We start from the raw sequence: 13,968 nt of genomic DNA, 5'->3' as shown, positions 1-13,968 counted from the left end.
CAACCTATAGCAGGCTGTGCATTGCTGCAGTGCAGTGGGGCATCTGCCACCTTCTGATGTCAGTTTAACTGCTTGCAGTAGAACACAAAGGCTAAGACAGACCTGTGACTTAAAGAACAGACCTGTATGACCTCCACCCATGTGGCTTGTTTCTGTTGAGCTTTTAGCTTGCTGCCCCAGTGAGGAAATCCGGATCTCTAGTGTCAAGAAGGGTGTCAAAGCTCTTTGCTGCATTTAATGTAAAGATTTATAAGGAGGAGCTGCTAGACCAGTTATCTACAGTGGACTTGGCCTGAGGACCTCAAGGTCCTCAGGAGCTTAGGCCAGTGGTGAGGTCATGAACTTGCTCAGACTCCTCCAGCTGTGTTAAGTGCCAGAGTTCAAGCTCATGCTCACTGCTAGTGTGAATTTGTACACAGCTGATGTGAAATGAGGGGAAGGGACAGATCTGGTCCTAGTAGGCAAGGAATTGCTTGGAATTAATCTGAGAAATGTCAACATATCTTTAGAGTATTGGTCTAAAACTTTGAACAAGATTTGACTGGAAAAGTACTTTTCCTTCTACTGCAGTTAGAATTAAGATAGGTCTATAGATAACTGAACTGACTTAGACACAAGTAAGTCTGGGAGAAGACATGCGTTTTTCCTCTTAATGTTTTGAGGCAACAAGCTAGAAAAATTTTAACTGTGTTCAACAACAGAGTTTTGCTGTGGTTTTTGGTGTGTTTTCAACAGAGGGCAGGTTATTTTCATGTTCAGGAAAATTTGTGAGCAATATAAAAGGAAACCACTGCCTTGGTTGCTTTTTACAAATCTGTTAAGTGCACAATTTTTCATTATTTTTCCTTTCAATTAACACTTTTCAGCTGCTTCTACAGCTTTCAGCAGAAGACTATGGGTAATAGTTTTCATCATCAAACAACAGAATCCCAAATGTGGTGTGCTTGCATGGGGTTTTGCCTTTTTTCTTTTTTTTTTAAACCACTAAGAAAATGACAAACGTAGCTATTTTTCAGGAGTTCTATAAGCTTTGTTTGCATTTCATGTATAAATACTACTGGTTTATCTCTTCAGTGGGCCCGCACAGCTTAGTGTTGTTGTTAGCTATAGGTGAGGTTCCCTAGTAGCTGTTTTATCGTTGCAGCTGTACTAAATGTAGTTTTTTTTCCTAGCATGTGTCAGCAGTTTTAGACATGCCAACAGCAAACAGGACTTGATAACCTCTCCTTGAACCTTTGACAGCCTGCTTCAATGTGTTTCAAATGAACGAAAGAAGGAGGCAAGTCTCTAAGTTAGGTTGCAGCAGCCTTGAAAAGAAAAAAAATATAGGGGTGTGATCACAACTCATTCAGGTCCCCCTAAGGAGGAAGGTGCCTTTTTGATGTTGTTCTTTTTTTAAAAAGCAAAAGTACTTCCCTAAGGCAGAAACTCAACTCTTCAAAGGTTATTTACATGTGAAAATGTTGACAGCCTTTGGGTTTTTTTTCTATAAGTGAAACTGTTAATTCCAGTAACTGTTAATTTCATGGCAGATGAAAAGGGAAACATTATTAACATTTTTGCAAACTGTGTCCAGTTAAATTTACTGTATGTCTTTAAGCCACATAATCAGTCATTCACAAGTGAGAGACTATACTTTCATTTACAGTCGTGGTTTGCATTCTCCAGTTTGGGAAACCTCTGAGCTATAAAACAAATAAAAATACAGCAAAAGCTTATTCCAAGTCTTCAGGCAACATTTGCATTTGGCATTCTTGATCATAATCTCTGACGAAGAATGCGTATATTTGAGTAAGCACAGGAAAATTCGGAATAAAATCCCTTCTCTTCCTTATGTGTGCATACGTAATTTCTAATCTCTACTGCATAATTATTCTTTTCCCCCACAAACTGTTGGATTTAATGCAATACAGTATTTGTATCTGGTTTTAGGAGAAAATACATTATTTCTACATTCATATTCTATCCAGTGTAATCTTCTCTACTGACCCGATCACACATTCACTTTGAAAGTAACTCTTTCTTCTTTTACATTATGCCTTGACCCAGTATTATCCTCTGGAATTTCTCATTTTCACATCCAGAAGGGAAGTTTTCCAGGAACCAGAGGAATAGAGAAAAACAGTTTGGCAGCTTCTAAATATTCTAAACAAATAGGTAAAAATAGTATTTGGGATGAAATAAGATGAAAGCAGAGAAGTAGATTGACAGAAATTAGTTGCACTGCATAATGCTTAGATTCTTCAGGTAAGGTCCTCTGGGGACTCCTGATTTTTGGTAGTACTTAATATTTTGAAAGAAATTTTTGCCTATCATTTTTGATCTCGCTTCATATATCTCTGTGAAATTTTTGTGGTTTCTATCATTATATTTACAGGGGTTAAACTTTAAGGTGACACATTTGTGAGCTGTCTTGTTCACAGTGTGTTCACATGAATTTTCTGGAAGATGACTCCCGTTAAATAAAAAAGCAATTGTAAGTCACAAAAGGATGTTGAGGTGTGAAGGGACAAAATGCCTTCGTTTGTGCTTTTTAAAGTGTTTCTTATCTGGAATTTTTCAAATTCTGAATCCAACATGTAAAATATAAAAAATAATTTGGGCATAAATCAGAATTCTTCCACTGTATTCTGGAGTAGCCAAACAGATGGCGATAATGTTGGTTTTCCTCAGAACTTGTAAAATTAGTTTTACACGAAGATGTGTCATTACATTAATATGAAACATATAAAGAACAGATACTCAATTATCTCAGCATCAACTCCAAAATGAACATGTGCATTGAGGAATGTGTGGCGCACGGTGACCTTGCCTACTTATGAAAGGAGATGTTCTATTTTTCCAGCAGCAAGTCCCTAAGGGAATCAAGCTATTACCCTGTGCTTAATGAAATGCCATGTCTGCATGGCACAGAGCACAGCTCTTACACAAAAATCCACATTTCAGTATTGGCTTCAGCCTGGCTGTGTCCACAGATGTGGATCACAAGGCAAAGCTTCACAGTGCTGTTTACTCATTAGTTGATGGGAGGTGCGTCTTTGTCAAAGGTATGGAATTGTTTCAAGGAGTGTTTTTTGTTGTTTGATCCCTGCGTGCGCAGAAATAGGCAGGAATGCTTGGAGGGGTTGTCTCAGATTCCCTGGGGAGCAGTTACTGGGCTAAGGCTGAGTCACGCGCTGTAGCTTTCACGTTGTCCCTGGGAGAGCAGAGCTTTTTCCATGCCCTGCGTGCAGTGCAGCAAGGCTGCTTGCTGCTGCCAAGCTGTTCCTCAGATCTGTTTGTTCAGTGCTTCTAATTAGAAAGATCAGTCAAAGTGGGGAGTGGAAAAGACTCTCGTTAATGTCTCTGATAATTCAGAGAGAAAATGGGGAGGCTGTGAGGCTGCTGAAAATGGGGAGCAGATAGTGCTGGGTGTGACCAGAAATACTGTAAAATGCTACTGCTTTTTCATATCGTCCAACCACAGTGAACCCTTATGGTTAACCCTTGTAGTTACAGTGGCCTGTACAGACCTTCTTCTCTGCCCTGCAAAGCTTTGTCTAGAACTACACATTATGATGGGACTGACCACCAAAACCAGCAGAAGTCCAATGTTAGACACCTTTGCCTGTTCAGTATTTCCTCATCAAGTGCGCTATGCTTATCTGCAAATATACAGCAAGACCCTCTGTTAGCCCTATAAATTTTACCATATCATGCCAGATTTCTCTTTCTCCACCTCGCTTGACTATTCCTTTCTACACTCCCTCGCTCATGCATCTTGCTCATCACCATAAGCAGTAAAGGTTCTCCATGCCAAACCAGTGCAGCATCACTCCCTCTGGGACAGCATCCCCTAAATCTGCTGCGACCACCGCAGTGGTGCGTGGATCAGTACCTGCATCAGAGTAACGAGGTTTTCTGGTTGATAGGATGGGATCCCACTTGCTCAGTAAGAGTCAGGAAACTGCTAATTGGAGTGAAACAGAGCTGAAGATGTTTTCTGTTTTATTATTTATATAGATTTGCCTCGCTTTTGTCAGTAGGCTATCAGAAAAATTCGTATTTGTGTACCAAAGGAACAAATCTGTCATTTTAACAAAAACTTGTTTCTTGCTTGACCCCGTGATTTGTAAACCATGTGGTAGAGAGGAGCTAAATCTTAAGGGTGATAACAAAACTGACACGAATGCAGGCAAGGGTCTTGAACCCTTCTGTTCCTCTTTCCTAAGCTAACACCATCTGTTGCCTTGTTCCATTTCATTTCTCTGTCTTCTCCAATTTGTGTTTCTGCTTGAAGAAGGCTGGTAAGGTTTGCTTTATACGTTAGCAGCTAATAGCCTGCTTCCAACAGCACAAGGAAGGGCCAACAAGACAGCTGGTGCTTCCAGCAAGATAACCTTTCATACTGGACAAACAAGAAGCCACCATTAGTCCTGAGCTCAAGATTCACACATCCCTGGTGTCACTTTCTGCTTTTGGATGTTTGCAACCATGCTGCTGCTGCTGCTCCTTGGCTCTAGGCTCTGCTGGAACATGGGCATCTGGAACAAGCAAAGTGCAATGTCATTGCCTTTTCTGGGTGCTGCAGCCTTGTATGGTGACAGCTCCTCCTCATTTGATGGACATCCAACCCATGTCATGACTCAGGGTGTAGAATCTCACCCGTCAGCTTTCAGCTGAGTTGGGAGATCTAGCAGCCCTACCTGGTCTTTCGTCTATTCTGCATGCAAAGCCAAGCCTGCCAGGAGGCTAAATGAGAATCTGAGAAGCACAGAGGCCCATCTTATCAATTAGCTTCAGCAGAACTTGGTTTCCTACACCTCCTTTCTCCTTTGCACATGCACAGCTGTCAGCACAGACTGCATTCTGCAGAAATGCTGGAAGTGCACCTAGGTGGAAATGCCAGGGTTTTTTTCATTTTTTTTAAATGCATACTCAGATGTCAGAGGAGAAACCATGACAAGAGGAAGGAGGAAGAAATGTGGTAGCTGAAATTGTGTCCACCAATGCATCAGTCAGATAAAATCAGCCTGCAGTCCGCTGAGGAAGAATGTCTTCGCGTGACTGAGGCAATTCCCAGAGAAAATAGGTTCATCGCACAGTTTCATAGTCATAATGCAGTTTCCATCACTACTTAGCGTACATGGATGCTTCACAGTAATTTAGAATTTCTCCACACATTGCATAAGTTAATCAGGGATGCATTCAGAGACTATTTAGAACAACCCTATAATCTTCTTTGCTGTATGTGTTTTGTTACACTTATGTGACTAATGACAGTATTAGAAATAATATTAACTACACTTTTCTGTAGATAATGTATTTTTTTTCTAAAAATTTCCAGTGTGTCTGGTGAGTCTGATTCATCTCAGTGCCCTTTTGCAGACTGATTCCCTTTCAGATACTTTAATTTAGAAATGTTAAAAATGAAGCACCTCAGATGAACAGTCAATTTGACAAAACTTGCATATTTGAAAATGCATTGCTGTGTCCATACTCCTTTTTTTAGAACCACAAACTTGTTCTGTAAGGTTCTATGTACATACAAAAGCAGGCATGAAAAAATGTGGGGAGGTATCTATACCCCATTCTCGAAAGATGATCCCTCATTTTTTTAATGAAGCTGTAGAGAAAATGTGGGTGACAGGATTGTGATGCAAATTAGCCATCCAGGGACAGAGGGAGGAAGCAGTTAAATAATGAGCTGGTGATATTGCTAAAGAAAGGATTTATGTTTTGGTTATGAGAAGTTACAGTGAACATCAAGACATCCAAAAAGAGAGACGTCAGCTAAGTTCAAAGATGGCAGAGAAAGAGAAAAGTGGGTCAGGAACAGTAGAATAATGGGATAAGCTTATGACGTAATGGTGACACCAGTGGAAATCTTAGTAACGGAGGGAAACCAGTACAGATGCAGAAGATAAAAGGACTAATAAAAAACTGCAGTAATATGAAAACTTAGGGAGAGATACTGAAGAAACAAGTAGAGAAAAGAAGACAGCACGTCTGCAGAGGCTATCAGGGATAACATTTGGAGAAAAAAGAGTCTGAATAAAGCATCAGAAGGAAAGTGTGAGGAGTAGGGCATTATCATTGGTAAAAGTCAGGGCAATGGTCTGGAAGAGAATGGGGTTGAGGAGCTAGGTGGAGGAAAATTTAATGGAGGACTAGAAATGGATATTGGTAGGGAAGAGGGAGAAGAGGAAACCTTCTTTCCTGGTACTGATATATGATAAATTTTTATTAGTCATGTTTTGGCATTCAGGACCCATACCTATGCAAGCACAGGTCTTTGTCCAAAAAGTCTTTCAGTCTGAATCAAAAGCCTGGTAAGGTCATGAGCAGAAAGCAGAGAAATAGTTTAGGGTAATTGGAGGGCCCATGAGAATGAATCGACACCATGACTTCTGAATTATAGAAAGGACTATGCCTGATTTAAAGCCAAACTCCTTGTACCTTGTCATATAGCCCTGCTGAATTCATCATTCCTCCTATATCAAGGTCATCAGACAATGTTTTCTTGCTTATCCCAAATTTTGCTAAATATGTTCATCTTCACTGAGCTTTTAGAAGCATGAGAGAGGAGTTTTTAGGCCTCATTTAAGACAGTCTGTAAAAGAAGTCTTCCATCTTTCGCTTAGATGTTACTTTTAATTTTTTTTTGTGGTCATTTATTTAAATGGCAAAGTAATTTGTTGATGAGTATCTGTTGAACTACACAGAGGTTGTTCTCTACCCCTCAGTCTTAATTGTATTGCAGAACAGAAGAGGTTAAGTATGAGAACTGCCCATCCTGTTCTCTGTTCTGTGCAGTTGCTGAAAGTTATGCAGAACTAATATTTTATTTTGCAGAACAAGCTCTAAACTCTTTCTTCTTCCTTTGGCCAGTTAAATTTTCCATTTCTCTCTTGCTGCCTGTGTAGACATCCCTGTGGCCTGAGTAATTCTCTGTTCCTCCCAGCCACTCATATCAAGAGTCTGAAAGAGGTACTGTTCTCTGATGTCAGGGGAAAATAAAGTCTCCTTCTTGTCTTCTAATTAAGATCAGTCTTTGATACTGTCACAGTACAGTAGCTATTCCCAGGAAATTTCATCTCCTGTTTTAATCAGTAGGGAATATGATAAAACTTCTGTAGTGTCTTTTATTATACAAAAAATAATAATTTTATTCATTGCAGTTTCAGCTATTTTTTTTATAAACTTGAAAGTGCAGATCTCTTTCCTTTCTAACTCGTTTTCACACCCCTCTCTCTGCATCTTTTCACAGGATCACAGAATTGTCGAGGTTGGCAGGGACCTCTGGAGACTGTCTAGTCCAAACTCCTGCTCAGAGCAGGTCAGATAGAGCCAGTTGCCCAGGGCCATGTCCAGCTGGGTTTTGAATCCCCAAGGAGGGAGACTCCACAAATCTGGGCACCTGTGCCAGTGCTTTATCACTCTCACAGTAAAAAAGTGTTTTCTTATATTCAGGCAGAATTTCACGTGTTTTCATTTTTGCCGTTTGTCTCTTGTCCTGTCAGTGGATACCCCTGAGAAGAGCCTGGCTTCACCACCTTCTTTATCCCCTGCTATCAGGTATTTATAAGCATTGGTAAGATCCCCCAGAGCTTTTTCTTTTGCAGGCTGAACAGTCCCAGGTCTCAGCCTTTCCTCATAGGAGAAGTGCTCCAGACCCTTCAACGTTTTCGTGGTCCTTCACTGGACTTGCACCACTATGTCCATCTCTCTCTTGTGTTGGGGATCCCACAACTGGACACTGCTCTCCAGATGTGGCTTCACCAGTGCTAAGTAGTGGGGAAGGTTAATCATTTGGGCAGTGTTGCTGGCAGCTAAGTGTTGGGCTAATCAGTTCTGAAGTGCCTCTTTCTGAGGAGAAAAACTCCATCCGTTAAATCTGTCTTCCAGAGCACTTTGTAGATTCTCTTAACAGTAGCAGTGGAGGCAGAAAAAGACTGTCACAAGGAGTTTTAGAGTATCCTATAGGCCAAGACTGAAATAATATTTTTTTCTATCTGTATGTGTTTGAAGCAAATAAGTTGTAGAATCATAGAACCATAGAATCATTTAGGTTGGAAATGACCTTTAAGATCATGGAGTCCAACCATTAACCTAACTAAGGGCCATGAAGGGATGGTTTTCCCTGAGTGCTTCAACGTGGAAATCGGCAGGGAGGTAGCAGTCCTGCTGCTGCTGTCCTTCACAGCAGCTGTGCTAGTTGGACTGTTCCAAAAGTGGGGCTTGGAAAAAAGCACCAAAACACTTCAGCTTCCTCCTACCCTCAAATTGTATGCAGGTATTCTTAAACGGAATCAATCATGGAATCTTAGAATCATTTAGGTTGGAAATGACCTTTAAGATCATCGAGTCCAACCATTAACCCAGTGCTGCCAAGGCCACCACTAAACCATGTCCCTGAGTGCCACATTTCCACATCTTTTAAATACCTCCAGGGATGGTGACTGAGCCACTTCCCTGGGCAGCCTGTTCCAGTGCTTGACAACCCTTGTGGTGAAGACATTTTTCCTAATATCCCATCTAAACCTTCCCTGGCACAACTTGAGGCCATTCCCTCTTGTCCTATCACTTGTTACTTGGGAGAACAGACCAACACCCATCTCACTACAACCTCCTTTCAGGTAGTTGTAGAGAGTGATAAGGTCTCCCCTCAGCCTCCTCTTCTCCAGACTAGACTTGTGCTCTAGACCCTTCACAAAGGCTTTTCCCACTGGGGAAGCTAGGTCCCTTATTACACGGCTTTTCCTTGTACTCCTGCTTGAATCTCTCCTTGAAACATCAGTCGCTGGTCACTTAGAGATGCCGTTCTCCAGTGTTATCAAATGGTTTCTGCTGATGTTGTCCCTTAAAAGCACAGTATCTGGAAGCTCTGGAAAGGATTATGACCTGATCGTGTGATGCGTTGTCTTTTATTACAACGAGCATTGCTGCCGAAATACAGACAAGTCTTGAGGTCTGCTGTTTGTCTACTGGCCACAAGCTTTGCTAGGTTGTACAGAATACAAACCTCAGTTTTGTCACTGCCAAGGAGAGTTCACAGCTTAATGATCCATCTTTGCAAACTGTCTTCGGTACTTCAGCTCCTGGGGGTATTTGCAGTAGTAAAGTCAACTTGTGGTTTTTTTTTTTTTAAATAGACTGCAGTTTTCAATATACTCCAGTTTTACATTACTTGCAATAGGTGCACAGTAAATCACAATAGAAGTAAGATTGTTTAATTGGCGTAAAATACTAAATTAAAAACAAGGACACAGTGCTAAATGAAACTGTAGAAGCAAGGTGAATTATTCTCAAATAAGTAATTTCTTGAAAGCAGAAATGCTTCACACTTCATTTCAAGCGTGTTTGTCTTTCATTTGTGAATTAAAATGCTTTGGCTTCAAAACCTGACACATCAGTTTCCTCATCTTTCACTCAAAACAGCTGTTGGAGGTGTTGATGGGGCACGTCCGCTGAGACCAGCAGAATGACAGTAACGTTGATACTTGTCCAGGTACTCAGGCACTTGCAAGACCAACCCAGCATGATTTATGGTGGCCCACCATCACTGTCTGACCAGGGGCCACCTGCCTGGCAGCCCCACTGTGAAGAAACTGCATCTCTTACCAGCCTCTTTTCGCAAGGTGCGTGTGAGCTTTGCTAGATGCACGCACAGAAAATATGTCTTACACAAAGGGAAGATCTCTTTCTGGAGCTCGTCTTTCTATGCGCCTACTTGCTCAGCTGCAACAGCAAGGGAGTTAATGGTTTTTATCTTGCATGTCATTCTACACAAATACCTGCCACCTACAGAACAATATGTAAAAGCTGGCCTCCATTTTTATCTTTACTTCTTGGTTTCATGTGACTTTTCCTTGGCCTGGACTGAAATCACGATAAATCATCAGATTTCAAAAGCGGTTTTTTGTTGGTTGGTTTTTAACTTAAAATCACTTCATGGTGTTAAGTAGATCATGATCTAAACAATTCCAGGGGAGAATACAGAGCCTCAAATATAAGCATTCCAGAAAAAACCCCTCTAGCCAATTGTGTGCTAGTACAATAAAGTAAAAAAAAAAAAAAAAAAAGCTTAAAGAAAGGAAAAATCTGTTTCACATTAGCTATCTAACAAGAGACTTATGCATAAGTTTAAATATAAGTATTCAAGTATTCTTCTACCTTTGTAAAGATATGGGTAATTTTATGCAGTTCTTTGAGAACTCTGTTGGTCAGGGACCTCATTTTATCCAAGGAACACTGTGGACAAGCTTCTTATGCAGTAAACACAAAACTGTGCTCTGCAGTGCAATTAATATATACACATTTCTATACACACAAATGCACACATATACATAAAGATACTCTTTCAAGCAAGCCTTTTTTGTTTTATTTAATGGTGGATATGCCAAGGGATTTGTGTGTTGATGATGAAGTGAAAAATTCTGCCAGCTGATAAATGACTAAATAAAGAAAGATTCAGCCCTTGAAGCAAATGAGCAGGCAGTACGTTTAGAATGATGCAATTAAAAACCCCTCAAAAGTAAGATTTTCTCTTGTCAGTAACAGCCTAAAGGTTGCAGTCAGGCTCCATTTGCTACCACATGTAAAATGAGATGCATTTTTAGTTCTCCATAACCAGTGATATTTTGGGACACTTATAGCCTGTATCTACTTCACAATATTTTTTCTTTAATGTGCAAGGGTATCTTACAGAAGAAAGAGGGAATCTCATCAGGGAGTTAGCAAACTCGGATTGCAATTGAGTCACAACTTTAAAGAATTTTCATAACATTGGTTGAATTTGCATTTATGCCTGCATGCTTTCTGGTTTGCAGCCAAGGCCCAGTTCCTGAAATCAGAAGAATTTCTCTTGATATCTTCATTTAGGTTTGGTTGAGTATCTCGTGAAGGGTGGATGTCAAAGAGGTGATGGGCCCAATGAAGTAATCTACAGTTGTCCTTTCAATTATATGTCATTGTGTTGGATTTTCTTTTTGCTCTGGATAATTTTGTTTCTTATAGAAAAAAAAATGCGTGTATGAGCACGATTTCACTGCCATTATTTCAACTTCAGATCATAGTGATTTAAACACAGTAAGAAGTGCTTGATACAGGAATGCAAATGCAGTTAATCACTCTTCCATATCTGGGAAACCAATACTGTCTGACTCCAGCCTAAAAGCCTTGGAGGATAAGGAAGCTAAGCAGTTTCTGGGTTTGGAAGCTACCAAAACCAAGAAGCAATGGTTTTATTGGTACTGCTGACTCTCATCCACTTCTTTGGCCCGTGTGATTGCATCTGAACTTGACCTTGTCTGTCAAGCTGGAAATGGAAATTGTATCCTAATATTAGATTTTTGCAAGTGAGTAAAGGGAAGATTTAGATTTTCTAATCCACAAAAATCACTTTTTATGGTAGACAGAGATCTCTCCATCCAGAAAATCGTCCCTTTTTGGATGTTGGTCTCCTTGCCAGCAGAAAGCTTTCAGCATCACTACCACTGCTGTCTACATATCCTAAGTGGTCAAAGTCAAGGAAGCAAGAGAGCGTACATTAGAGGTATGGGAGAAATGTGTCTTAGGAGAGAGTGATGTTAAGGATTTCAGCATGGCATTTGCAGAGAGGACAGGAAAAGTACAAAGAGCATTAAAGAGAAAAGTGCCACTCCACAGGCTCGAGACTTTACATCAGTAACAGAAATCAGAGCTATTTCCCATCAGCTTTTGCTGGCTTCAAGGCCCTGGAGCAACATCATTAGAGAAGTCCTGTTGGGCATCCTTTGTAACCCTCTGATTTCTCCTGTATCCTGTTTTGCTCAGGCACTCAAGAGAGCTGAGCTTTTAGGCAGCTACACAGCAGGCTTTGTGTTCATGATTTTGCCAAGTGACCCGTTCACCAACAAGGCCTTTGGCAAACATGTTTTTAAACAATGTTTGTCATATCGCTGGAGCCTGTGACTTAGCTCTTGACGTGTGTGAGTTGGTGTGATTCCTTTTTGGGCTGTTGCACTTCAGAACCACTCTGGACACCCAGTGGAGCTGCTCATGTACCAAAGCTCATACATGGGCTTGGGTTCTTTGCTTTGAATTGGGGCTGAATAAGGACACCTAACCTCAGGCAACCTCCGTTGGGAATGTCTTGGCCTGCAAATCATAGTTAAGAATGGAGGCTTATCTTTTTCTTAAATGGGTCGGTAATGGAGCTATCAGTCAGCACCCAAAGAGAAGAATTTGCTATTTGGTCATTCAACAAAGTATAAAGTTAATTCATGTTTCGTCCTTCATGTCTGATTTTATTACATTCTATCCCCAGCTGCTTTTTCCATTTTTTCTTAAAGAAAGCTTTTCTGTTTTCCTAAATTTAACCCTGGCCTTTCTTACCTGTGGTTTTTGTTATCTGGCAGCTGACAATGACTGAATGATGGATGCTAAAACCAGTGTTATGTCAGAAACCCTTGCAAAGAGTGAAGTTTGTTGTGAACAAAACATTGCAGTTTAAGAAGAAATCCTAGATATATTGGGACGAGTCTTTAATCTGTTTTAACTTCCCAGTCAAAACCATCAGACCTGATCACTGGAACACTGTCCCACACCACATCCTTGTCTCTCCAATTTAGAGACATGGATTTGATGGATGGACCACCCAGTGAATAAGGAATTGGCTGGATGGTCGCACTCAAAGAGTTGCAGTCGATGGCCTGATGTCCAAGTGGAGAGCAGTGAGGAGTGGTGTTCCTCAGGGGTCAGTGTAGGGACCAGTGCTCTTTAGCATCTTTGTTGGTGACATGGACAGTGGGATCAAGGCACCCTCAACAAGTTTGCCAACGACACCAAGCTCTGTGGTGTGGTCGACACGCTGGAGAGAAGGAATGTGCCATCCAGAGGGACCTGGACAGGCTGGAGAGGTGGGCCTGTGCAAACCTCATGAAATCCAACAAGGCCAAGTGCAAGGTCCTGCCCATGGGTCGGGGCAATCCCAAGCACAAATACAGGCTGGGTGATGAGTGGCTTGAGAGCATCCCTGCAGAGAAGGACTTGGGGGTAGTAGTGGATGGAAAACTGATTATGAGCCAAGAGTGTGCTCTCACAGCCCAGAAAGCCAACTGTACCCTGGGCTGCATCAAGAAAAGTGTGGCCAGCAGGTCAAGGGAGGGGATTCTCCCCTTCTACTCTGCTCTCATGAGACCCCACCTGCAGTGCTGTGTCCAGCTCTGGGGCCCCAACATAGGAAAGACACAGACCTGCTCAAGCAGGTCCAGAGGAGACCATGAAGATGATCAGGGTCTGGAGCACCTCCCCTGTGAGGACAGGCTGAGAGAGTTGGGGGTGTTCAGCCCGGAGAAGGGAAGGCTCTAGGGAGACCTTAGAGCAGCCTCTCAGGACTTAAAGGGGGCTACAGGAAAGATGGGGAGGGACTCTTTATCAGGGAGTGTAGGGATAGGACGAGGGGTAATGGTTTTAAACTGAAAGAGTGGAGATTTAGATTAGATATAAGGAAGAAATTCTTTACTGTGAGAGTGGTGAGACACTGGCACAGGTTGCCCAGAGAAGCTGTGGCTGCCCCCTCCCTGGTTCAAGGCCAGGTTGGACGGGGCTTTGAGCAACCTGGTCTAGTGGAAGGTGTCCCTGCCCATGGCAGGGGGGTTGGAACTAGATGATCTTCAAGGTCCCTTCCAACCCAAACCATTCTATGATTCTATAATATCTTCTACAAAGTTGTTAGAATACTGGGGAGATGAGGGGGGAATACTCTGATCCTTAGGACCTCTAAGAGAGAGCTCCCACTTGTGACACAGTGGTACATCTTGATATGCACAGTCCAGAGGATTTGATCTTCTACGTGTCTTGCCTGCAAAGAATTGTCACTAGCTCATGCAGTCCCTGGCATTGAGCTATGACTGGAAGAGTGAAAACAAATTCAAGGTATACCAGAATGTTACGATTACCAGAAGGTGCTCATAAATCCGTTCATACAGGTACTGACTGCTGCAT

The 13,968-nt window shown here is 41.7% G+C and overlaps 1 protein-coding gene across 7 annotated transcripts in view; it reads left to right on the top strand.

Moving 5' to 3' along the window:
* The window catches only part of FAR2 (fatty acyl-CoA reductase 2), a 156,914-nt gene that overhangs the window by 68,666 nt on the left and 74,280 nt on the right, over positions 1-13,968 (top strand). The gene's annotated exons all lie outside the window — the stretch shown is intronic.

Source organism: Strix uralensis, chromosome 5, assembly GCF_047716275.1.
Source record: "Strix uralensis isolate ZFMK-TIS-50842 chromosome 5, bStrUra1, whole genome shotgun sequence".
In the NCBI taxonomy this organism is placed as follows: domain Eukaryota; kingdom Metazoa; phylum Chordata; class Aves; order Strigiformes; family Strigidae; genus Strix; species Strix uralensis.
The sequence above is the reverse complement of the archived record's forward strand: the minus strand, read 5'-3'. Positions and strand labels throughout refer to the sequence as shown.